The following is a 25,853-nucleotide window of genomic DNA, read 5'->3' on the forward strand; positions in this document are numbered from 1 at the left end:
TTTTCCTGAACAGACAAAGGATATACATGGCCCCTCGGAGGCATAGTGCCGGGTAGAAGCTTAATCTTACAGTCAAATGACCTGTGTGGAGGCAAAGAATCGGCATTCTTCTTGTCAAACACTGCCCTTAAGTCTAGGTAAAGGTCTGGTCTTTGTCTTTCTGTGGACTGAGTAGGATTCTCCGGTATGTTAATATTAGCTAATGGAGAAACCTTGCACAAACACCGATCCTGGCAGCCCTGGCCCCACGAGAGTATCTCTCCTAACTCCCAATCGATAATAGGGTTATGTTTTTTCAACCATGGGTACCCCAGAACTATGGGAACGGAAGGAGACGAAATGAGCAGAAGAGATAAATTCTCCACGTGTAGGATACCAACATTTAAATTAATGGGTATGGTCTCACGAAAGATAACAGGGTCTAGTAGTGGTCTACCATCTATGGCCTCAACGGCCAAAGGTGTCTCCCTTAGCTGGGATGGGAAATTGTTCTTACTAGCAAAGGCTTGGTCGATAAAATTCTCAGCAGCACCGGAATCTATCAATGCCATAGCCCTTACTACTTCCTTCCCCCAAGTTAAGGAAACTGGTAGCAGAAGCCTGTGATCTTTATAATCAGGAGTAGAGGACAAAATAGAAACACCCAAGGCCTGTCCTCTAGAGAGACTTAGGTGCGAGCGTTTCCCGGGCGGTTAGAACAGTTCGAGAGTAAATGACCCTTGGCTCCACAATACATACACAAACCCTCTCTTCTCCTGTGCTGTCTTTCCTCCTCAGAGAGGCGGGTATACCCTATCTGCATAGGTTCAGTAAGCAAAGATATCGTGGAGTCAGGACTTGGAACAGCGGGAGCTAACCTAAAAGAAGGTCTCTGGTTCCTCTCTCGAGTGTTCTGTCTCTCTCTTAGACGTTCATCTATACGAGAGATGAACGAAATTAAATCCTCTAAATTCTCAGGGAGTTCTCTGGTAGCAACCTCATCAAGGATTACATCAGATAGGCCATTCAAAAATACATCCATATACGCCTGCTCATTCCACTTGATTTCTGCCGCCAGAGACCTGAACTCTAGTGCATAATCCACCAGTGTTTGGTTCTCCTGTCTCAGGCGCAACAGTAATCTGGCTGCATTAACCTTTCTACCTGGAGGGTCAAATGTTCTTCTAAAAGCAGCTACAAATGCGTTATAGTTATAAACTAATGGATTATCGTTCTCCCATAGTAGGGTGATAATAAATCCTACTTTTGCCCTATCTGTAGGATAAGAGCGAGGTTGCAATTCAAAGTGGATACTAATTTGGTTTAAAAAACCACGACACTTCTCAGGAGCCCCACCATAGCGTACTGGGGGGGTAATGTGAGAAGAAGCACCCACTGTGGCTACCTCTAGACCTGAACCGACAGGAGAAACAGGGGTATTACGTATCTCCTCTGGTGGGTTATTGGCACCAGCTAATAGAGCCTGTAGCGCAAGCGCCATCTGATCCATTCTGTGATCCATGGCTTCAAACCTAGGATCAGGAGCAGCCAGCTGACTGTTTGTACTTGCAGGATCCATTGGCCCTGTCGTAATGTCAGGATCGGGACAGGGATCCAACACGCAGAGTACAAACAGTAGCCAGATACGTATACCGGACCTTAGAATGGCCGGACTAACGTAAGTAGTACAGTATAGAATGGTCAAAGACAAGCCGAGGTCGAGGGTAACAGAAGACAGGTAAGCGAGAGACAAGCCGAATCAAGGGTAACAGAGATAAGCAGAGTAAGGTAAACAAGCCGGGTCAAAACCAAAAGGGATAATAGAATACACAAGCACTGAGTGACTAGAACAAGCTAGAACCACGACAGGGCAATGAGCTAATGAAAGAAGCTCTGTTAAATACCCTGTTCAGAGCAGTAACCACGCCTCCGAGGCGTCCTGATTGGTCCTGCAGCAATTGACTGACAGGTCGTTCCGGGGGAGTGTCCTGATGACTACTTCCTGCCTAGATGCTGTAAAAGGCAGTCACTCCCTCGCGGCCGGCCTAGCATGACCGGATAGACCGCGGGGAAGGGAGCCATCAGACCGTCTGCATGGAGGAACAGCTAAGTCTCTACCTCTTTCGGAGGTAGAGACCACAGGTACCCTGACACCATACTGGCTCGTACTGCACACTTGCAGCCTGCCGTTCAGGAGGCTGCTGCTGCTGTGCCCGAACCCATTCCCACTCCAGTACCCTTTCCTGCTCATGTAGTGCATATGACGCCGCCACAGCGCTACAGCGGTGACCCAGCATTGTGTCGTGGTTTCCTCAACCAAATCGACATCCATTTGGTGATGAATCAACGTTCCTATCCCACTGACAGATCTAAAATAGCCTTTATGATAAACCACTTGTCAGGGAGAGCTTTAGCATGGGCCAACCCCATGTGAGAGAATACGTCTCCTATGTCCTTTGCAGATTTTCTGACAGCTTTCAAACGTACGTTTGATCAACCCGGTAGGGTTGCTTCTGCTGGCAAAGCTCTGCTTAGGGTCCGACAGGGTAACAGATCTGTAGCGGATTACACTATCGAATTCCGCACTCTAGCAGCTGAAGTGGTTTGGAACAATGACGCCCTCGTTACAGCCTTTCAGGAGGGTTTGGCCGCTTACATACTGGATGAAATAGCATCCAGGGAATTGCCTGTTCTTCTGGATGATGTTATAGACTATATGATTCTTATTGATAACCGTATTAGAGAGAGGCGTAGTCAAAGACGGCTGGATACACGGGTGTTACCTGCTCTACCAAGTACTGCATTACTAGCATTACCCGCTCCTAGGCCTCCATCCCCTGAACCCATGCAATTGGGTGCTACGGGGTTAACTGAGGCTGAAAGAGCGTACCGTAGAAGGGAGGGGTTATGCCTTTATTGTGGAAAAAGGGGGCACCACTGTAATGCCTGCTCTAAGGTACAGAGAAACTACAGCACCTAAGGCCTAGAGAGGGGTCGGCCTCAGGTGTTATGACTTTGTCCCCTCATGTGTCCATCTCCAGACCGTTTATTACGGTTTCTCTTTTGGTCAATAAAACCACTATAACAACTAAAGCCTTGATCGATTCAGGTGCGGCAGACAACCTTATGGATGAGAATTTTGCCAAAACCGCAACCTTGACTTTGATCCAAAAGGCCAAACCCTTAGCCGTTGAGGCCATAGATGGTAGACCGCTTGAGAAACCTCTGGTAACCCATGAAACCCAAGAAACAATGGACCCACTTATCCATGGATTTCATTGTAGACCTTCCTCTTTCTGACGGTCAGACAGTGATATTGACTGTGACGGATAGGTTCTCTAAAATGGCACACTTTATTCCGCTTAAGAAACTGCCTTCTGCGGTTCAGCTGGCTCAGGTGTTTGCCAAAGAAGTGTTCCGCTTGCATGGGGTACCTCAGGATATCATATCTGACAGGGGCCCTCAATTTGTCTCTCGGTTTTGGAGGGGCTTTTGTGCTGAGATGGGGGTCTCCTTGTCGTTCACTTCCTCCTATCACCCGCAATCTAATGGTGCAGCCGAAGTGCTAATCAGTCTGTGGAATTGTATCTGCGCTGCTTCACTAATGCGCACCAGGACGACTGGTCTCGCCTCCTTCCGTGGGCTGAATTTGCCAGGAATACGGTGTCTCATTCGTCTACTGGCTTAAGTCCTTTTGAGGTTGCTTATGGGTTTCGGCCTTCTGTCCTTCCCGGTGCGTTCTCCGACAGGGGAATGCCCGCTTTGGACCAGCACTTCGCCTCTTTGCGGAAGATGTGGGATCAGGTCCATGTTGCGCTGTCTCGTTCAGCAGCTGCTCAGAAGAAGTTCGCTGATTGCCGTAGGGTTGCGTACCCTTCTTATGTTCCGGGTGATAGGGTATGGTTGTCCTCCAGGAACCTCCGTCTCAAGGTTCCCTCGATGAAATTTGCTCCCAGATTTCTTGATCTCTACAAGGTGTTATGTAGGGTTAACCCCGTTTCCTACTCCCTTGACCTGCCTCCTTCCATGCGTATTCCGAACACGGTTCACGTCTCGCTTTTGAAGCCCTTGCTGTGTAACCGGTTCTCTCGTCCCCTTGGACGGCCCGTTTCCCCTCGCACTGTCTCTAGTGACGTGTACGAAGTGGCTGCCCTTCTCGACTCTCGTGTTTCTAGGGGTCGGCTGCAATATCTGGTGGATTGGAAGGGGGTACGGCCCTGAGGAGCGGTCTTGGGTTTCGTGCTCTGATCTGCACGCTCCCTCTTTGGTCCGCTCCTTTCATGCCCGGTTTCCTTTGAAGCCTTCTGCTTCCTGCCCTCCGGGCGGTCTTCGAGGGGGGGTAATGTCGGGATCCCGCGGGCGGCTGCGAGGGGAGGCTGCACTCCGCTCGCAGTACTCACCCTCCAGCCGTCCGCGGTCCCCTCCTCCATGTGGGTTCGGCGAGCGGCATCCCTCCAGCCTCGGATGCCGCCCGCGTCTTCCTCCACGTCCCCCAGCGGCAGCATGCATGACGCTGCACGCTGGGAGACCGCCCAAGATATGACACGCCGGGGTCAGTCACCTGACCCGGCGTTAAAGGCACAGTGCCTCAATCACAGTGGGAGGTTTAGATATCTCCCACGTGTGATTGTTAATTCTGATTGGAAATTATCCAATCAGAATTAACCTGATGGTTTATATACTTACCTTTCCTGTTCCTCCCTGCCCTGTTGTGGTCTTTGCTTGCTAGTATTGATACTGAACTTGTGTTTTCTGGTTACGTACTCTCTGGCTTGTTAATCTGACTTTGTGACTTTCTCCTACCCTTTGACCTCGGCTTGTTTCTCGTTATCCTGTCTTCTGGTTCCCCTTACTCAGCTTGTCTCCTGACTATTCTGTGTGTGCTTAGCCCGGCCACTCTAAGGTCCGGTACTGCACCTTTTCTGTGTGTGTGTGTGTGTGTGTGTGTTAGCGTGTTGGGTTCCCCGAATCGTGACAGGTACTACAGAGAGCATAATCACTTCAATGCTGAAAAACATCAGCAATTAAATTATACCTCTGTATTTTTTATTAGTTTTCAACAAAAAAGGCAAAATAGGATTGTCACATTACATAATATGAGTTGATCACGTATCGCAGAACTTGTACATGGTAGCATAGGAATTATAGTGTAAACTCTGCATAGATGGTGGTACAACGAAACAGGTGCAGTGAGGCAAATAGATACAACTGATGTGGCAATCACATATAATGCAACTTCATGCTGTAACAATATAAAGAGGAAAGTGGGAAGCAGGAAAACAATGAAGAAAGAAAAGGACAACCAAATAATTAGCTTGGTCCTCGGTAGGAAGTGGCCATGATATTGGTATTGGGATGCTGCCTAGGTTGTACCTTTATCAGTTAAGACCAGGATGGGGTCATATTGGAGTGTCTCCAGAGTGGCTACATGTAGGGGTATGTTGTTTTCACAGCTGAAAGTGCTGGTATACAACTTTCATAGAGGAGTATTTTTTTTCTCTACTAATAAAGAAAATGAATCTAATTATCACAGGGTAGGATATAGTGTTGTCCACATATTCCACATGTCAGTGAGTGTTTTGTGGTCTTTTGCAGAAGTGGCAAGCATGCGCTCGTAAGTATAATATTGGTGTTTTTTTTTTTTTTACATCAGTTGAACCTTTCGTGGGGGATGTGGTTTGTTTCTAGTGTACTGCAATTAAGTTATGGGCAGCCAAAATGATAAGTGCTAGTAGGGGCCTTCTCAATTTGTTTTCCATTGTGAGACAAAAACGAAAGAATCAGGCATGGTATAGTGGAGAGGGTTTTTGATCTGTTTGGTGTTTGCCAGCAGCAATAATATATTGTTTGTGTGTTTGTGAGTTGAGCCTCAATGGAGTTCAATAATTTATCAACCTATGTGGTGAGAATACCTTTAAATTGGAGGTACTGGAATATAATAGAGTTGGGCAATTGGTATTTCTTCTGTAGACCGGGGAAGGGTATCATATTTACCATTACAGTACATGCCCTCTATCATAGAGATGCCAAGTTTAATCCAGGAACGTATTGATAACCACAGTGAAATGGTGTGTAATGCAGTTAATGATGCGTGTGCATGAAATTTGGTGCATGTGCCTTTGAGGAATTGAAACTTTTCCTATTGTTGTAGTGTTCCTGCCATAGTGTCAAAAAGTGGAGGTAGTTGTTGTTGTAGTGTCTTAGGCATCCAAAAAATGTTTGCCAATAAGTCGTATGGAGATTTGTCCCTTTCTATATCTACCCATTCGGCTTTGTTCCTTGGGGTATGACGTTTTATGGCTGTCTCAAGTAAGGAGGCTCTATAGTATAGGAAGATGATAGACAAACCAACACTACCTTTAGTAGGTTGTTTTTGTAGCAGGGACATTTTTGTATTTTAAATAAATGAGGAGCATATACTTTGTAGTTGTTTACAAAAGGACCAGTTGAAAGATATGCAGAAAGATATGCAGAATTTTAGGTAAGGTTACCATCTTTATGGTGTTGAGCCTTTCCAACCATGTTAAGTGGACAGATTCCCATTTGAGTGTTTCTGATCTGCATTGGTTAAGCAATAGTTTATAATTCATGTTGAAAATACTCTGTGTGGAGGGGGTAAGTTTCACGCCCAAATATTGGATGTTATTAGTCCTCCAATCAAATTTAAATGCATCTTTGAGTTTGTAATAAGATATGCGACCATAATCATGTAACTAGCAGAATAATGCAGGCACAGATCTGGATTAATTCCCTATGGTGATCAATATATAGTCTGTGAACATGGACAATTTGTATTGTTTTCTTCCTATATGTATGCCCATTATTTGGTCATGCTGTGTGATTTCACAAGCTAGTGGTTCTAATGATAAGATAAAAAGGAGCGCGCATCCTTGTCAGGACCATTTTGGCTTTGAAAGAAAACCTGCATTAGACATGCATGCCATCGGACTGGTGTAGAGTGCCTTAATCACTTAAATAAAATGTGATGGGAATCAGTAGGTAAGCTGAACTTGCTCCCTGTATTGACAATTGACAACAGCCTGTAGAAGCTCTTCTCTGCATCGAGTGCCAGGAGAAGCCTCACTGTGTTGTTTTTGTCTATCTAAGGTAATATATTTAGCAATTTCCTGTAATTTGCTTGAAGAGTTTAGCATACAATTTTAAATCGGTATTTAAGAGGGGGAGTGGGCGGTTTACCTGGTTTGGGTAGCAAAGATATATGAGCACAGAGCATGTTGCTGGGCATCTCTCCTTTGCAATAGCATTTGTTAAATAAGTTTGTGAGGTGGGGTGAAAGTTGCTCTATGAATGTTTGGTAATAAAGGTTTGTAAAGACACGTGGGCCAGGTGCTTTGCATGCAGGAAGTGTATGAATGGCTTGACATGCGCACAGTCGTTATTCGGCATGTGTCATTTTTTTTACTCCAACCCCCAATAACCACAGACACCATATTTCTGTTGGAAATATAAAAGTCCACAGCTTTATTTTATAGTAATAAACAAGATAACAAATTGGGGTCATTGCCACATAATGTTAATTTACTACCATCCCCCACTGTACATAATTACCCCTGGCAATGACCCCATACCAGTAACAATATATAACATTATAGATAACAAATAATACATAACACATGGAATACCAAAGAGGCCCCATATCCATAAGTTTTTAACTGTAGGGGTGTACCGAGACACCCCTACACCACCAGGTTTGGAGCCACCGATGAGCTTGAACCTAAAGACCACTTAACACTCCGGTATAATCCACCCTAACCTTAGCCTAGCCACTTGATACTCCTCCTACATCCCAATTACCCAAGCCCTATCCCGCAGCTGTGACCAAACGGGAACTCCTCAATCACAGGGAGGGTGGGAGGGACAACTAACAGGTAAGTGAAGGTTCTGTTAAAATGGCCACTTTCTAAAATGGCCCCTTTTTCAAATTAAAAACCACCCCACCCCTAATTAATAACTCCCCTGCCTACTCCCTGGCTCTGTCAAGGCCCACTCCTCTGACTTCGCTGTTCCATGGGCTTCATTTTGTACGTCTTCTATGGTAAAGGGTTGTGCAATATTGTCAATATCTTCCTGTTGTATATCAATATCAATCCTGTTGGGGGGATTTATGCCTACTAGAAAGTCATTTATTGCTTGAATGGGTGGTGGGGTGTATTGGGATCGTCACCTAAATTGTAAAGAGTGGAGTAGTAAGTGGCAAACTCGTCTATAATATCTTACGGGTTGAGAATCTTTACCTTTGTTGGAGAGGTAAGGAAGGCTATTTTAGTGTTATGAGTACAGGATTTCAACTGAGAGACTAATAATGCCCCTGTTTTATTACCATGTGCGAAAAAGTTATATTTACGTTTTCAAAGTATTTGCATAGATTTTTTTGAATTCTAGGTGTTATAGGTCATGTTGTAGAGTTAAGATTCTGGGCAATGTGTTAGTAGATGGATCAGTTGTGTTAATTCTTGTATTAGTGTAGTGTATTTTGGGTTCTCTGTGTGTGGATGTATCAAGCAGCTTTAATGAATGAGCCTCATATAACTGCTTTGTGTGCTTGCCATACATGGTTGTGGTTGTGTCAGATGGGAAGTTGAGAGTAAAGTGGGAATTGAGTTCTTCTGTGATAGCGGTGATCCCTTTGGGTTCTCATAGTAAGCTGTCTTTAGTCTCCATGGACCCTGTCCCCTACTGAGGAAGTGCTCAGGAAGAGTCATTGTAATGGGTGCATAGTCAAACCAGGAGATCAATCCTATTGTAGTGCTTTGTATTTTGTGTAAAATACCTATAGAAATAAGGAATCTATCAATTCTAGTGTAGGTATTATGGTCAGCTGAGTGGTAGGTATAGTCGGTTTCAGAGGGGTGTAGGACCTGCCTTGGGTCAAGGAAGTTATGTTGGAATATTAAGTGATATAGTTTATGTACTTATGTACCAAAGCCAATTGCTTCTTGGCTGTAGAGGCATGGACAGTGGTTGCTATCTTAGATAAACTTAGTATCTCTTCCAATGATGATGTATTTAGAGATACCAGAGCAATTTTTTCAAAGAAGGCAATTGTGTTGCCATGGGGGCCAAATATATGATTTAGTGTATATGAGTTCTAATTAAGAGGACATTGAATCAGCAAGTAACTGTCCTTTTTGTTCCCAATATTTTTAATGAGGGATAAGCAAACATTCCCACTAAGAGTGGATGCTCCATGCTTTTTTTTTTTTTATTTATAACAGGAATGGAAATCATAGGGGTAATGTTTAGAGTTAGACAGAAACCTTCCTTAGGAACCTTAGGTTCCATATTTTCTGTCTTTTTCCAATTATTATCGTGGGTTATTCCCCAGTAGGGAAGAGTTATTAGGGCTTTGTCAACTCTTTAATGTTTAGAGTTAAATGTTGGTCTATGACTCCACCTGAAGTGCGCTTCCTGGAAGAATGCCACTTGGGCGTTGTTTTTATCTCTTCAACCAGGGGAAGTTTGCATTTGTTGGGGGAGTTTAGACCATTAGAATTAAGGGATAGAAAGGTTATAGCAATTTGGGTGGTGAAAGCGGTATGCAGGGATGTCAAAGTGGGTAAATTTTAAACCACCCAGACAAACACCAGTTTGGAGGATATTGGCCTTGGTGTGCCTGGGTCGTTAAGTGTGAGAAAGTGGGGTTGAAGCAGATATATAGCACCAGTTGAGTGCGACAATTGCTGCACATAATTATATCTGATAACATCTCCTTCTCCATCAGTGCCCCTTCATTGTGGGATGTAGGGGAGATCAGGCTTAAGAGTTGTCTGGATATCCAAAACAGATCTCACATTGTGTAGTTGGTGAAGAATTTCAGCAGAGCAACCGTAGATATAGCAAGAATAGCAATTTGGTGTGCAATTCAAATGTGATCTGTCAGATTGGCATATTGGTAAGCAAAACAACCTGGCAAACCACTGGGTAAGTTGTAGAGATATTTGTGGCAGGCCAAGGAAAATGAAGAGTAAAGGATACACAGGGATCCACCTATATGCAGCAGGGATCCACCTAAGAAGGCAGACAAATGTATAGTTATGCAGTCATAGGGAGTGGGTTCCAATGGATCAGGAGTGTAATCTAATGTTTTTTTCTGCTATTGATACGTTGTTTTTTTTTTTAATGATCATTAGTGATGAATATACAACTGTGTAAGTTTACTTGTTATGCAGTTATAGGGAGTGGGTTCCAATGGATCAGGTGTGTAATCTAATGTTTTTTTCTGCTATTGATACGTTGTTTTTTTAATGACCATTAGTGATGAATATACAACTGTGTAAGTTTACTTGTGAGTGCAACATTAAGGTTGCAGAATAAGACACAGGCCCTATTCTATATGGTTAGGAAAGGGAAAAATATCCCACAAACAACTGAAAGCATGAAACTCATATAAATATTTTGGCCTAAGGCAACTCGGTACAGTCACTTAGCTGTAGCCATGGAGGACCAGTCTCTGGTGATTCTCGTAGGAGAGTGTTGCGTGTGTTTCTGGTCTGATGTTGTCACAGGTATTGGTACTGGGTTTTTCCACATCTCTCCTCCTGAGTGGCATCTCTCCTCCTGAGTGTAGACATGGTGGTCAGCTGCATTGTGCCGGATGTTTAGGTGGGCCGGAAATCCCCATCTATAGGTAATGTTAACATCTTGCAGGGCTTTGGTCAATGGTGCTGGGATTTTTTCTCTTGGTGGACGTGGAGAAGTCAGTGTAGATCCCAGTGAAGTGTCCTGTTAGAGACTGGCATAGTGGGGATACGCAAAGTACTTTCTCTTTTGAGGTAAAATACTGGAACTTTGCTATGCTATCTCTTGGGACTGATGTAGGTAAGTGTTTTACCATTTATTATTTTTTGTTTGTATAGGATACAAAAAGAAGAAACAGGACAAAAAGGGAAAGCACATAAAACCCACAAAATAAGAAACACATTAAAACAGAGACAAAAAAGAGAAACAAAAATATATTTAAAAAAATACAAATAAAAAGGAGATGCAAAAATTGGTGCATATTATAGATAAAAATATAACCATAGTAATAGCTATAATACTAATATTAAGTACTGATGTAGGTAATTTAGAGAACTTCGTCAATTTTGGATTCTGTCAATTAGTACTTCAACACTCTTGAAGTGTCAGCTCTGGGTCCAAGGAATAGAAGAGATCCACAGCGTTAGTCTGGAACTCTTATGATTTGATATCTTTGGGAACTCTGTGAAGGTGGATATTGCTCCGTCTATCTCGTTCTTTGTGGTCTGCTACCTTATAGGCCAGTGACTCTACCTTGCTACTGAGCTCTGTGTAGGCATCTGCCAGAGAATTATGAGCTCTAATCAGCTTCCATTTTCTCTTCTAGCCGAGCTCTCTCACCAATAGCTTGGATATAAGCCCTTGTGTCTCTTGCAAGTTTAGCAAATTCTCCTTGAAGGGAGGATTTTATGTCCTGCAGCATACAACACTGAACAAAATTATAAATGCAACACTTTTGTTTTTGACCCCATTTTTCACATGAGCTGAACATTTTTCTATGTACACAAAAGGCCTATTTCTCTCAAAAATTGTTCACAAAACTGTCTAAATCTGTGTTAGTTAGCACTTCTCCTTTGCTGAGGTAATCCATCCACCTCACAGGTGTGTAATTTCAAGATGCTGATTAGACAGCATGATTATTGCACAGGTGTGCCTTAGGCTGGCCACAATAAAAGGCCACTCTAATATGTGCAGTTTTACTTTATTGGGGAGTCCGGGTGAGTCCGAAAACCAGTCAGTATCTGGTGTGACCACCATTTGCCTCACACAGTGCAACACATCTCCTTCACATAGAGTTGATCAAGTTGTTGATTTTGGCCTGTGGAAGGTTTGTCCACTCCACTTCATTGGCTGTGCGAAGTTGCTGGATATTGGCAGGACCTGGAACAAGCTGCCGTATACACCGATCCAGAGCATCCCAAACATGTTCAATGAGTGACATGTTTGGTGAGTATGCTGGCCATGCAAGAACAGGGATGTTTTCAGCTTCCAGGAATTGTGTACAGATCCTTGCAACATGGGGCCGTGCATTATCATGCTGCAACATGAGGTGATGGCCGTGGACATATCTCATACAGATGAGCTTCCCTGAGATGGTTTCTGACAATTTGTGCAGAAATTATTTTGTTATGCAAACGGATTGTTGCAGCAGCTGTCCGGGTGGCTGGTCTCAGACGATCTTGGAAATGAAGATACTGGATGTGGAGGTCCTGGGCTAGTGTGGTTACACGTGGTCTGCGGTTGTGTTGTCGGTTGGATGTACTGCCAATTTCTCTGAAATGACTTTGGAGACGGCTTATGGTAGAGAAATGAACAATTCATTAATGGGCAAAAGCTCTGGTGGATATTCATGCAGCCAGCATGCCAATCGCACGCTCCCTCAAAACTTACCAGGTCTGTGGCATTGTGCTGTGTGATAAAACTGTACATTTTAGAGTGGGCTTTTATTGTGGCCAGTCTGTGGCACGCCTTTGCAATAATCATGCCGTCTAATCAGTATCTTGATATGCCACATATGCGGGCTATAGCAAATCATCACCACCCTCTTGGGCCCGCTGGTGCGGCGCTGTCAGCGTCATAACTTTGATAAAAGTTGTCCCTTGATATCTGGGATTGTGGGGCTGTAATTTCAGTGGATATGTGCTTCAGTGGGTCTTGACTATTTGCTGTATTGTGGCTCAAGATCTGAGGAGCATGCTCATTATGCAGCCATCTTCCAGCAATGTGAAACAACACTCTCCCTCCCACCCCCTCCCCCCCACCTCCCCCCCTCCCCAAATGGAACCCTTTTGCTGTCAGGGGCGTAATCACAAAATTTGTTCTTGTGGCCATTTTTTAAAATAGTTTTTATTTCAAGAGACAAAAACCCTTAAAACTGTGCCCAGCATCATTAGGAAGCATAAAACCACACTATCAGGGTTAATAACAAAAGTGAGAATTGTTGGGAATCCAAAGTGAAATTCAGAATTAAGGCGTAAGCAGCCAACCGGGAAATGTACTCACAGTCAGCTACGCTTCCAGTTTGACAACTTTAACTTTAAATTTAAAGAAAGACTATAGGGTCAGGAATACAAACGTGTATTCATGACCCTATAGTGTTAAAAAAACATTTTAGCTGCCCTCCCTTACCCCCTTAAATAAAGTGTACCTTAAAGGATCACTATAGGGTCAGGAACACAAACATGTATTCCTGACCCTGTAGTGTTAAAACCACCATCTAGTCCCCGTGGGCCCCTCATGCCTCCATAAATATAGTAAAAATCTTACTGTATTCAAGCCAGAAGCTGTAGATCTTCATGCTGTTTGCATTAAAAAAAACAAGCAGTCTGCTGACATCATCAGAAGTTGTAGCCTGAACCAATCACAATGATTCCCCATAGGATTGGCTGAGACTGACAAAGAGGCAGATCAGGGGCAGAGCCAGCGTGATTCAAACACAGCCCTGGCCAATCAGCATCTCCTCATAGAGATTAATTGAATCAATGAATCTCTATGAGGAAAGTTCAGTGTCTGCATGCAGAGGGTGGAGACACTGAATGTTTGGATGCATTTTAGGCAGCCATGACCCAGGAAGGATCTCTAACAGCAATCTGAGGAGTGGCCAGTGAAGTTATCAATAGGCTGTAATGTAAACACTGCTTTTTCTCTGAAAATACAGTGTTTACAGCAAAAGGCCTGAAGGTAATGATTCTACACACCAGAACAAATTCAATAAGTTGTAGTTGTTCTGGTGTCTATAGTGTCCCTTTAGTTCCAGCACCATGTGGTTCCTCTGCTGCTGGCCCCACCCTGATAAACCTTTTTGGCTGAGATTATCATAATTGATAATCTCAGGCAATCCAATGCTTTCCCATAGGAGCTAAATGCCGCCCTGGCCATCTCCTCATACAGACGCATTGAATCAATGCAATCAATCAATTCTCTGAAAATGCAGTGTTTACAGCAAAATGCCTGCAGGGACAATAGACACCACAACAATGACATTAAGCTGTAGTTGTTCTCGTGTCCTTTTATTCACTTTGAATTTCTGACAATTCTCACTTTAGTAAATAACCCTGTATATTGTTTGACATAATAGACTGGTTTTATATATTATGCATTGAAAAGCCTAGAATATTTAATACAATTTTGACATCTTAAAGGGACTCACCACTGTCAAAAAAAAATTAATATATATATATATATATATATATATATATATATATATATATATATATAACTGCTTAGTAGATATACCTCCAATCAATACATGTATGCATTTTCTTTTTCCAATTTGACAATTTATATTGTTTTTATATTTTTCAGGGATACAAAAAAAAGGGGGGTTAGTGGGGTTGAAGGTAAATTGATGTATAGTACAGTATGTTTCAATGCAGTATTTTACACTTGTATCCATCAACAGGTCATCAGCATGCTATCATAAGAGTCAACATTTTGTTCCCTGGGTGGGCATCGCATGGGTGCTTCTGTAGGACATGCATGGATTTATCAAATCAGTACTGAGCTAGGGGGGGGGGGATTAATTTATATACAAGTGGGTAATTCTGTGGATGTCATCTAGCGGTAGCAGACAACTCTGTGTCCAATTGGTGTTGCTGATTATGGCTCAGGCTTTACAGCTCCTGAAGAACGGAGGGGTGTATAGTACTTTTATGGGACAGCATTGCAGAGCATTGCACTACATTGCATAGGGGACTTGTCTAGGATGGGGTGTGTTGACACCTTAATATCCAATGTCCCTATGTTTGTCTTTCAAGCCCTGGATCTGTCTTATGTCTTATAACCAAAAAAGCCAAAAATATGGCTATGCACCCATAATAGGCGGCATCGGGGCCGGCCCTCATTTAACATGTAGATTGGATATTTAGACCCTTGTGTTGGCAGTCCCAGAAGGCTGCATATAGAATGTCATGGTGCTTTGTATTGTTTTTTTTTTTTTTAAATTGTATGAGGTAGTGGTGTGGCCCCTTAGTGACTCATGTTCGAGATGGGGTTATAAACCATGACTATAAAAAATGTACATAACAGATCATCAATTACAACTTCGAGCAATTTTTTTGTTTTAACACTTATCTCACTTGGTAGCTCCTTATCTTAGCCCTAGTGTCCGTCACCTTTGGATATACCTGTTTTTTGTCTTTTAGCTGGGAAATTGTTCAGTGTAGGCTTAGACCTCACTAGTAGCTATGTTTTTGTTAGCTAACCTAGCTGGATATCTATAGGTATTTGTGTATGTGTATATGTACATAAGTACACACATTATATATATACCTTTTTGTCTCTCCCTTTTCTGTTTATATTTCCATTTCTCCTTAGGTCTATTAAAGGTAGGGCTCCCCTTCCTTATAATTTGTGTTACTCTCCCTATTAGGACTCATAGTCCATCCCTGTCTACTCAATTACAACTTATACTTGCAAAACTCTGGAAAGTAATTCGCTATGATGTGCCATGGAGAGTCCTTTTCCTTTGTGTGCCTTCTTCCATTCTTGAGGCAGGCGGACATTTGTGTAAATCCCTGGTTGTTTCCCCTTTCATTCAGCACCGTATGCCATCCTCAGGGGTATTGAGAGCATTGATGGTTCCATTGCGTTGGACCAAGAGTTTGGTCGGATAACCCCACCTGTACGCCATGTTGTTGTTTTGGAGCAGTTCAGTAACTGCGTTGAACATTTTCCTCTTTTTAAGCATAGAGGTGGAGATGTCCGCAAATATTTTTATTTTCTGGTAGGTGGGAGGCAAGTCCTTGTTCGTCCTGCTGGATTTAAGGATCAGCTCATTGGCGTCGTTATAGTGCATTTTAAGTACAATGACTCTGGGTAACTACTGTGGTTTGGCTACTCTGTGAATGCGGTCTACCAGTAACATATCTTTGGTAGATCTGGCGCCAACAGACGGAACAGAGCGTTAGCATAGGCTTGTAGATCTTGAAGGCCTATTTATTCGGGCACATTTCTCAAACGTAAATTGTTGAGGCGTGCTTGGTCCTCCATGTCGGCAAATTTTGCTTTCTACTTGTCCATCCATTCCAATAAGTCCTCCATGTTAGTGGTGAGATTGTTGTGGGCCACCGCATGCTCCTCCTGGTCTGATCTTGGTCCATTTCGGCGCCATCTTGGGAGTCTTCAAATTATTGAAGGCATTTTGTGTGCCCTTATTTTGTGCCAAAATATATAAATTTGTCCTACTTTTTGGTCACCCTCTTGCCCTTACGATGGGACATGTTTAGGGTAGCATTTTCCATCTTTTTGGGTCTACGGGAGGGCTGATATTCCGCAGAGCTAACAACACATTTGACCGCTCCCGTTCAAGTCCAGGACACGTCCCCAATATATATATATATATATATATAAATACAAAATAGAATGGCTGCACTCACGGAATTTCTTCAGTTTAAAATATAACTTTTAATGAAATCGCATAAAAATCGACGTTTCAGTCCAGCCTGTGGACTTTCATCAGGATATGATGAAAGTAATGCACCCGGTTCATTGCAAGAACTGAAGGACAGCTTGAGTGCAAGGTATTATATATGTGTTTATATATATATATATATATATATATATATATGTTACACACATCTTTCAGAAGTTGTGAAACTCTTATCTGCTGCCTTTGCCAGTCCTCCCCTTTAAACCTAGCCCAGACTTTCTGTGGCTGTCCAATCATAGCTTTCCCAATGCAGCTCAATGAGAAGTCTTTGCAAGGCAGGGGCTCTGAGCAATTGCTGTCTTTTGAGTTTAGCTCTACTGTGCTAACCAAATCAGTAAGTAACAGGATTGGTTGTCTGACAGCCAGGGAGGTGTAAACAAGGTTCATTTTAAAAAGTGGAGTGTCCCTTTAAGAAACAAAAACATTCTCTTGTCAGTTCTTCAGAGTTCCCAGTTTAGTGAATAAGACCATAACTTGTTAGCTCATAAATCATCCTCTGAAACAAGGTTTGCCAACAAAATGATATTCTCTGAATGTCTCCATCATCTAGATATTGGGGCTGATGTGTACTATGGTCGTTGCTGCCGGCCGGGAGTGATGGGATTTTGAGCGCAAGACTTTTTTTTTGCATTTTGGTTAGATACTTGCTACCCATGCTTCTGAACTGATGCTTTAAATTTCTAACCCCCTTCAATGATGGATTCGAGCCATCTCTTTTATTTAGGTCTTTGTCTCTCCATCTGGAACAGCTGTGACTAATACATTCAGATCCCACTTCCTGATAAGACCTTCTTAAGCATGCATCAAAATCTCCGCCAGAAAGTGTTCTGTGTTTCCTAACCATATATACTAATATCCTTATTTTTAAACAGAATAAACTTGTACGCTATTAGTCATCTCTGTCTAAATTAACATGTATTTTATATTGCAGGGTGATTTATTTAGTACTATAAAGTGGAGGGTATAACAAAAAAAAATTGACAAAGAAAAACAAATCTGCATTGGTTTTCAAGAGCCTTGGCTGAAAGTTTACAATCTATAAGATGTCGGCTAATCTAGGCATCCACTTGTGCGAATTCTAATGAAACGCTAAACAATATTATGTGTTTTTTTTAAATAAATCTGGTGGTTTTACAGTTGTCCTCTGTTACGTTGTGGCAATCAGTTTTTAGAATGCACACAAGGGTTCTAAATATTCAATTTCTGATTAATGAACATTTAATTTTTAATTAATCTTAGATCTACATGGCTGGATTTCACATAATGCACTGGACTAGATCGGTGCTTTATTGAGAAAATATCAAGAGAACCATGAATGCTCTACCAGATTATAGACAGCCATTTTCAATTTAAAAGGCATACCACATAGTGACTGTGTTTTTTTTAAACAATACAGATAATATGTCACTGTGCATTGAATACTGTGAATCCTTATTCATCCACAGGAAAAAAAATAATCAAAAGAAAGCATTTAGGCAATCAGAACCAGAATCCGGTCTTGCTTTTCATAAACTTGCAATTATCCGCACACAACAAATAGGTGCACAAAATAATAATAAATTAATAAAATAGTAAAAGAAATGTTGTAAACAGCAGTAGTTTCAAACAGCAGTAGTCTAATAAAATTCTATAGATCATTAAATATGCCCTCTTGCACAATGTGAATCAATGTAGTTTTTAGCTCACAGTTGATTATATTGATCTACTAAAATCAATAGGGGAGTCAGCTAAGGCAAACATTTCTTACTTCATCACATTATGTGGTATTATCAAGAAAACTAAATAATATTCTGGTGATAAAGCACATTCAGTATAGCAACTATCACTAGGGCATGGCATTTCAGATTATAGCATGTGTGGTCAATGGAAAGGTACTGACACCAAACTGGCTCAATAGTGTGGAGATGATTTTTGGGTTAAGATGTAAGGGAGAATTGGTGACACTGGACTGGGGAGTGAAATTGATGACACTTGAAAAGAGAGGTGGAGATGGTGACATGTGATGCAGAGAGATAGGAACTTTGGGTGGGAAGGTGGGAGTGAAATGATGACAAGGTTGTATGAAAAGTCATAAAAGTAGAACAATCAGGAGGAACTGATTTCCATGGCAAAATCTCTTTAAGTGGAATTATGCCCTGCAATTCTTTTTATAAACCCCTTTGTTACATGAGATAAAGCATTTCACATGATATCATAATTTCTTCTTTTTTTTTTATGAATATATTTTTATTGGTTTAACATAGATTCATATATCATGGAAAAAGGGTGAGACTCGCAGGTCTCGCACGTATCCAATGTGATAAATAACTTAACTTTAAAGGACCACTATAGTGCCAGGAAAACAAAATCGTTTTCCTGGCACTATAGTGCCCTTAGGGTGCCCCCACCCTCAGGGTCCCACTCCCGCCGGGCCGAAGGGGGACGAAGGGGGTTAAACACTCACCTTTCTCCAGCGCCGGGCTCCCTCGGTGCTGGGGACTCTCCTACTCTTTCAGTCGTCATCGGCAGGGGCGTACCTAGAGCATTTGGCACCCGGGGCGGGTCCTATTTTTGGCACCCCCCACCTCCACCCCTAACTTTAAAATGTAAAAAGCAACCACATTTTTTTTTTTTTTTTTTTATGTATTTAGCACTAAGCAGTGTTTATGCTTTTAAATGTAAGCATGTTTTTGTATGGAGTATGTTTGAGTGAATGTAGGATGTGTGTCTGTATGTTGTGTTGGCGTTTGAATGCAGTCATGCATTTTTAAGTAGTGTGGTTTCTGAAGGCAGTGGTGTGGTTATATATAATGGTGATGTTGAAATGCAGGGGTGTATTTGTGTGTAGTGTTGGCGAGATTCTGAGATGTATGCACATATACACATACACACACCTAAATACACACTGACACACATGCAGATACATAGACACATAGGAACAATATATAGGGGGTAAGATACCACAATCCAACCTGGGGGGGCACTAAAACTTTTCACTAAGGGATGGGGTAATGTGCTGCCATTTATATACACACACAATAACACAATAGGTGTATTTCTGTGTGTGTATATATCTGTGATTGTGTGTGTGTGTATGTATATATATACACGTGTGTATGTATGTGATGTTTGCGTGTGTATATCTAATTATGTGTGTTTGCAATTGTATGTGTGTGGGTCTGTGATTGTGTATGTCTGTGTTTGTGTGTGTATCTCTGTAGTTAAGTGTGTGTGTGTGTGTGTGTGTGTGTGTGTGTGTGTGTGTATATATATATATATATATATATATACACACACACACACACACACACACACACACACTTAACTACAGAGATACACACACAACGTAGTTAAGTGTGTGTGTGTGTGTGTGTGTGTGTATATATATATATATATATATATATATATATACACACACACACACACTTAACTACAGAGATACACACACAACTACACACATAAACACATACATACACAATCACAGACCCACACACATACAATTACAAACACACATAATTAGATATACACACGCAAACATCACATACATGCACACATTTAATAATTAAGAGGTCCACCCAGCCTCCCTACCTTGCTCTGGGAGGGCTAGAGTGGATCCTCAGTCCCTGGTAGTCAGTGGTTGCTGCTGGGATCTCTGTGCTCTTCATGCACACGTCCCTTGCACATCCTGTAATATGACGCTGATGCTTGGATGATGTTATGTGCCGACTCACTGCAGGGCGAAGACAATCAGATACAGTCAGATGTACACAGTTATATGCATATACTGTCAAATACAGCCACATGCACACCGTACCAAACACATAGTCACTTGCACACTGTAAAACGCACAGCTGCAGGCAGACAGTAACACACACAGTTACAGGCCGACAGTCACACACACACAGCTACAGGCAGACAGTCACACACACACAGTCTCTCTCTCACACACACACACACACACACACAATTACAGGCAGACTGTAACATAGTTACAGGCAGCACACAGTCACACACACACTCAGTGACATGCAGACAGTCCCAGGTAGACAATCACAGGCAGACATTCATACATACTGGCACAGGCAGACAGTCACACACACAGTCACCAAAAGTCAGTCTCACGCACAGTCACAGGCAGACAGTCACAGACACAGTCACAGGTAGACAGCCACAGGCAGACATTCACACACAGAGTCACAGATAGCCACAGGCAGACATTCACACAGTCACAGATAGCCACAGGCAGACATTCACACACAGTCACAGATAGTCACAGGCAGACATTCACACACATTCACAGATAGTCACAGGCAGACATTCACACACAGTCACAGATAGTCACAGGCAGACATTCACACACAGTCACAGATAGTCACAGGCAGACATTCACACACACACAGAGAGTCAAAGGGCAGACAGTCACAGACACAGTCACAGGCAGACATTCACACACACAGTCACAGACAGTAAAAGGCAGGGATTCACACACACACACAGACAGTCACAAGCAGTTTCACACACACACACACACTATCTCTCTCTTACTTACTTACTGGTGGAGGAGTGGAGTCAGTGAGTCCCTAGTGTGTTGGAGTTGGGGAAGCAGGGACTCCTTCCTGCTTCCCCTCAGTGTGCTGCAGTGAAAGGCAGCAAATGGAGGCTGGCTGTAGCTCCGCCCCCGCATCCAGTTTGGCTCCGCCCCCAATTCTCCATGCAGTACACTGTACTGCTGAATTCCCAGGCCATGCGTGTGTGAGCTGTGTGGCTCCCGGCGCCCTGTGCAGCCACACAGCTCACAGAGTCACAAGCCCTGGAGGCACCCCCCTACCTGGTGGCACCCCCCTAACTGGTGGCACCCGGGGCGGACCGCACCCCCCGCCCTCTCCCCCCTTAGTACGCCACTGGTCATCGGCATTCAGCCAGTCCATAGGAAATCATTCTCAATGCTTTCCTATGGACGCTGTAGTCTTCTCACTGTGAAAATCACAGTGAGAATCGCGGAAGCGCGTCTAGCTGCTGTCAATGAGACAGCCACTAGAGGCTGGATTAACCCATTTGTAAACATAACAGTTTCTCTGAAACTGCTATGTTTACAGCAGGCAGGGTTAACCCTAGATGGACCCGGCACCCAGACCACTTAATTGAGCTGAATTGGTCTGGGTGCCTATAGTGGTCCTTTAAGTTCTAAAGTTGCAATTGCGTAGGTCTGGAAACATATTGGAAAAAGAAGGACATGCAGGTCCCGTAATATACAACTTATAACCATATCGACAGATATTATCAAGTGATCTTGTGGTTTGTGTTTTTTCCCTATGAGTGTAGGTTCATGAATTTGTTGACTTGTTTGCTTTTGTGATGGTGTATCGCTATCAGTTTGCGTATGCTAATATTGTGAGGTTGTTGGTTTGTTTTTTGTTGTTTGTTGCAAGTTTCGTTTATATTATCATTTGAAATTCAGTGTGGCATCACAGTTTAGCTTGCCAGATGGAGTTAGGACTCGCAGGTCCTTTGCATGGAAATGAGTTTCCAAAGTACCAGCCTCGCAGGTCTTCGATATGTAAAGCAAACGGTTATAGGAAACAAACAATTTCATATATCATAAATCTCTGAGAAGTGGCAAGACTGTGTATAATGCAGAGCAAGACAACTTAACCGAAGTTTTGGCTTGCCTTAACCGAAGTCACTGCTTGCCTTTCTTCCATCTCTGACTGGATGTCCTCACGCTTTCTGAAACCTAATCTCTTTAAAACTGAACTCCTTGTCTTTCCTCCTCCTAATACTGATCCTCCTCTCTCGCTCTCCCTTCAAGTCAGTGATATCCACATAAGTCCATCCCTGCAAGCGCGCTGTCTTGGCGTCATACTTGACTCTGGTCTCACCTTTGAGTCTCACATCCAGTTTGTTGCCAAGTCCTGTAGGTTCCAACTCAAAAACATAGCCCGCATCCGCCCCTTTCTTACGCAAGATGCTACCAAGGAGCTTGTCCATGCTCTAGTAATTTCCCGCATGGATTACTGTAACCCTCTCCTGATTGGTCTCCCCAAAAGCTGTATTGCCCCACTACAGTCTGTAATGAATGCTGCAGCTAGACTGATTTTCCTCTCTAGTCGGTCCTCTCACACGTCACCCTTCTGCCAGTCCTTACATTGGCTCCCTGTATCCTATAGGAGTCAATTCAAAGTGCTAACCCATACATTTAAAGCACTGAACAATTCTAGCCCCTCTTATATCTGTTCACTAATCCATGGGTATGCCCTTCCTCGTACCCTCCGCTCTGCCCGTGACCACCTCCTGACCGCTGCTCGCACCCGTACGGCCAACTCGCGCTTGCAGGACCTCTCGCGGGCGGCTCCTCTCCTATGGAATAGCCTGCCTACCACCATCATACTCTCCCCTAGTCTTCAATCATTTAAGAAGGGCCTTAAAACCCATCTCTTGGGGGGCGGGGCCGGGCCGCCGAGCTGAGAGGCAGCATAACACTATGCCTCCCGGCCTAAACGCTAAAACTCTGCATATAAACGGACTCAATACAGAAATGGCCGACACATCCCTAACAAGCAGCATCCAAGCTTCAGGGAGATCCCAAACAGGGATGGGTACCGAGTCAGGAACACCGCAAATCACAGACATGGAAAATGGCGGCTCCCAACGACACATTGATCACTGACTGGCAGCCAGTGAGACGGCGGACTGCCAGCTACACTACCTACACGGAGGACCATGCCGTTACAAGAGGCGGCCTGACCCCGCTCCCCCCCCACCGGCCGGGGGGGGAGACAGACCCGGCCACATGGCAGTGACGCGCCCCGGCGAAAGATACCGCGAGGGGTTCGAGCAGACCGCCTGCACGGGCAAAGGCAACCGGAATGGAGCCCGCCCGAAGATTTGCCTCAGACATTCAATGGGGAGAAAACCATGGGCGGCTCGAAAGGGCCCTGGTAGAACCAAGCGCTAGACAGATCCCCCGTGCTGAGTCCCTGACCGCCGGAGAAGTGGATACCCGGGCTTCTGGGTCTGGGTGGTCCCCGTAGAGCCATGTCCCCGATGCCGTGAGCCCGGTGGGGCGGGATTGTGCCACCCTCCCGACGGACCGGTGGTCACGGAGGTGGAGCACCGGCCCCAAGCATGCGGCCGACACCGGGCGAGACACTTCAGGAGGCCCACGAGGAGCTGGGGAGGTGCAGGGAGCGGATGCCCCGAGGACTTTTGTGGTGGGGTTCGACAGACAGCTACTACTCCTGAGTGCCCACAGCACAGTGCCCACGCCCCCCAGACGGCTAAGCGGTCTGACAAGGCCTTGCGGCCGTTCGATAGTTCACAATTTTTCATATCCTCTTTTATTGTTTATTTTATTTTTTTTTTTTTTTATTTTATTATTTCCACGCTTGTATTTCCAATTTAAGCAATTAGCATCAATGTGCAGGTCCTTCACGAATCCAGGGGCCGTTAATAAGCCCAGTAAAGCATGTACACTGCTTTCGTAGCTCCACTAATTACTGCACACAGTGCGAGGCACGCCCATATTGTCCTTAACTAGCGGCTGCAATGATGTAAACAGGATATATTGATGCCTCAAGATGCCAGACTAATATAAGTTAATGCACGTGTACTATACCAGACAACAGCATTTTATATAGGGAGTCCGTTTATCTACCCTCTACCAGTACTGCACTAGACCATGCGTTATAAGCTATTTCAATGAATACCTACATGCTTACACGCTTACATGTTACTAAGCATTATGTTTGGCAATAAATATAAAAAAAAGAATATATATATATATATATATAATATAAAAATATAAAGATAACCAATGAGAATCAGGTCAGACAGCAAGGTCCTGCCGATATGTTATCATTTAATGCCGAATGGTTATTAGATACTATAAAGTTTGAACAATGCTAGAACCGGACCAGGCAGCTAGGACTTAATGTTATGTTTATACTGCTTACCGATTGCTTACTGGATCCTGCAAGCACACATCTTCTAGTTGTTGCCAGAGTAATTAACCTGATAAATGCTACTAATGGCCTATGTATAGTTATAATGGTTGACATACAGCGCCTTTCCTCTCGCAAAGTTTAGATACCTTACATTCACTTCAATGCCTGTTTATTTTGATATCTCTGCCTCTGCGCAGGTAACCAAATGTTATTTCTATCAATGTTGCAAACAACCAAGCCGATTCGCTGATAACACACACAACGATACGAAACTGAGAAGTATTGCTACAAGTTAGCCTCTGCGTAGGCGTATTCTCGATTACCTTTGTTATACAAGCAGAGGCTCTGCGTAGGCGCATTTCCAAGTACCTTTGATATACAAGCAGAGCCTCTGTGTAGGCAATGATGCAACAAAAGTCTATATATGCTATGTGTACGCTTAACATAAGTGAACTTAATATAAACAATTTAACACAAAACCCATCTCTTCAGGAAAGCCTATGGCCTCCCAGAGTAATCTCTACCTTACATACCTGTCTCTTGCTCTCTCCTATGGAACAGTGCTTTGCTCTCTCCTCCAGCTCTGCTTCACTCCTACTTGATATTTCCTGTCCTAATGTTTCTAATACCCCACCTCCTATAGTCTGTAAGCTTGTTTGAGCAGGGTCCTCTTCAACCTATTGTTCCTGTAAGTTTTCTTGTAATTGTTCCTATTTATTGTTACATCCCCCCTCTCAAAATATTGTAAAGTGCTACGGAATCTGTAGGCGCTATATAAATGGCAATAATAATAATAATAATAATAATAGCAGTGAACTGTGTGTAGATATAGATGATATTATGGTCAGCGGTGTGGCCTCCGTTTCCATCCTCCCTGTCTGCCCCCTGCTCACTGGTATTTCCCGCCTGGTTGGTTCCTGTGTTTGCCCTCATCCCCGCCTCTATCTCCCATCTTCCGGGCGTAAGCGTTGTGCCAGGGTAGAGGCGTGACATTCCCCAGCTTAAGTGAACCAGCGACCCAAGGTTCTTGTCTATGTCTAAGATTGAGTCAGGGCTGAGGTGTCACTTTCCCCATTCCCCATTTCTTCCCTCTGTTGGCTATATGTCAAGATGTTTTGAAAATCTGCGCAACTTCTACTAGCCAAGGGGTTGGGAGTAGTGTGGTAGCAAGGTTAGTATGGATTTAATAGGCGGGGGAGGGGCTTGGTAATCTGTCCACCTTTTTTCCGTTGCAGGTCTACTTGTTGTGCGTGGAGTAGCGAGCATTTATTGCTCCCGCTAGAGTGACTGAGGTTGGGAAATTCCCCGGACCAAACCATCTTGGTTCGGGAAGGTAGGGATGGAGAGGGGGAAAGGATGGAGGGGTTAGAAGAGGTAGGGGGCAGGAGAGAGAAGGGTGAGGAGGTAGAGAAGAGAAGGGGGATGGGGTTGGGAAGAGAGGAGGAAGAAGGGGGAGAGTAAGGGGGAAATGGGGGGAGAGAAGG

This window comes from Pelobates fuscus, chromosome 3, assembly GCF_036172605.1.
Source record: "Pelobates fuscus isolate aPelFus1 chromosome 3, aPelFus1.pri, whole genome shotgun sequence".
NCBI classification, from domain to species: Eukaryota; Metazoa; Chordata; class Amphibia; order Anura; family Pelobatidae; genus Pelobates; species Pelobates fuscus.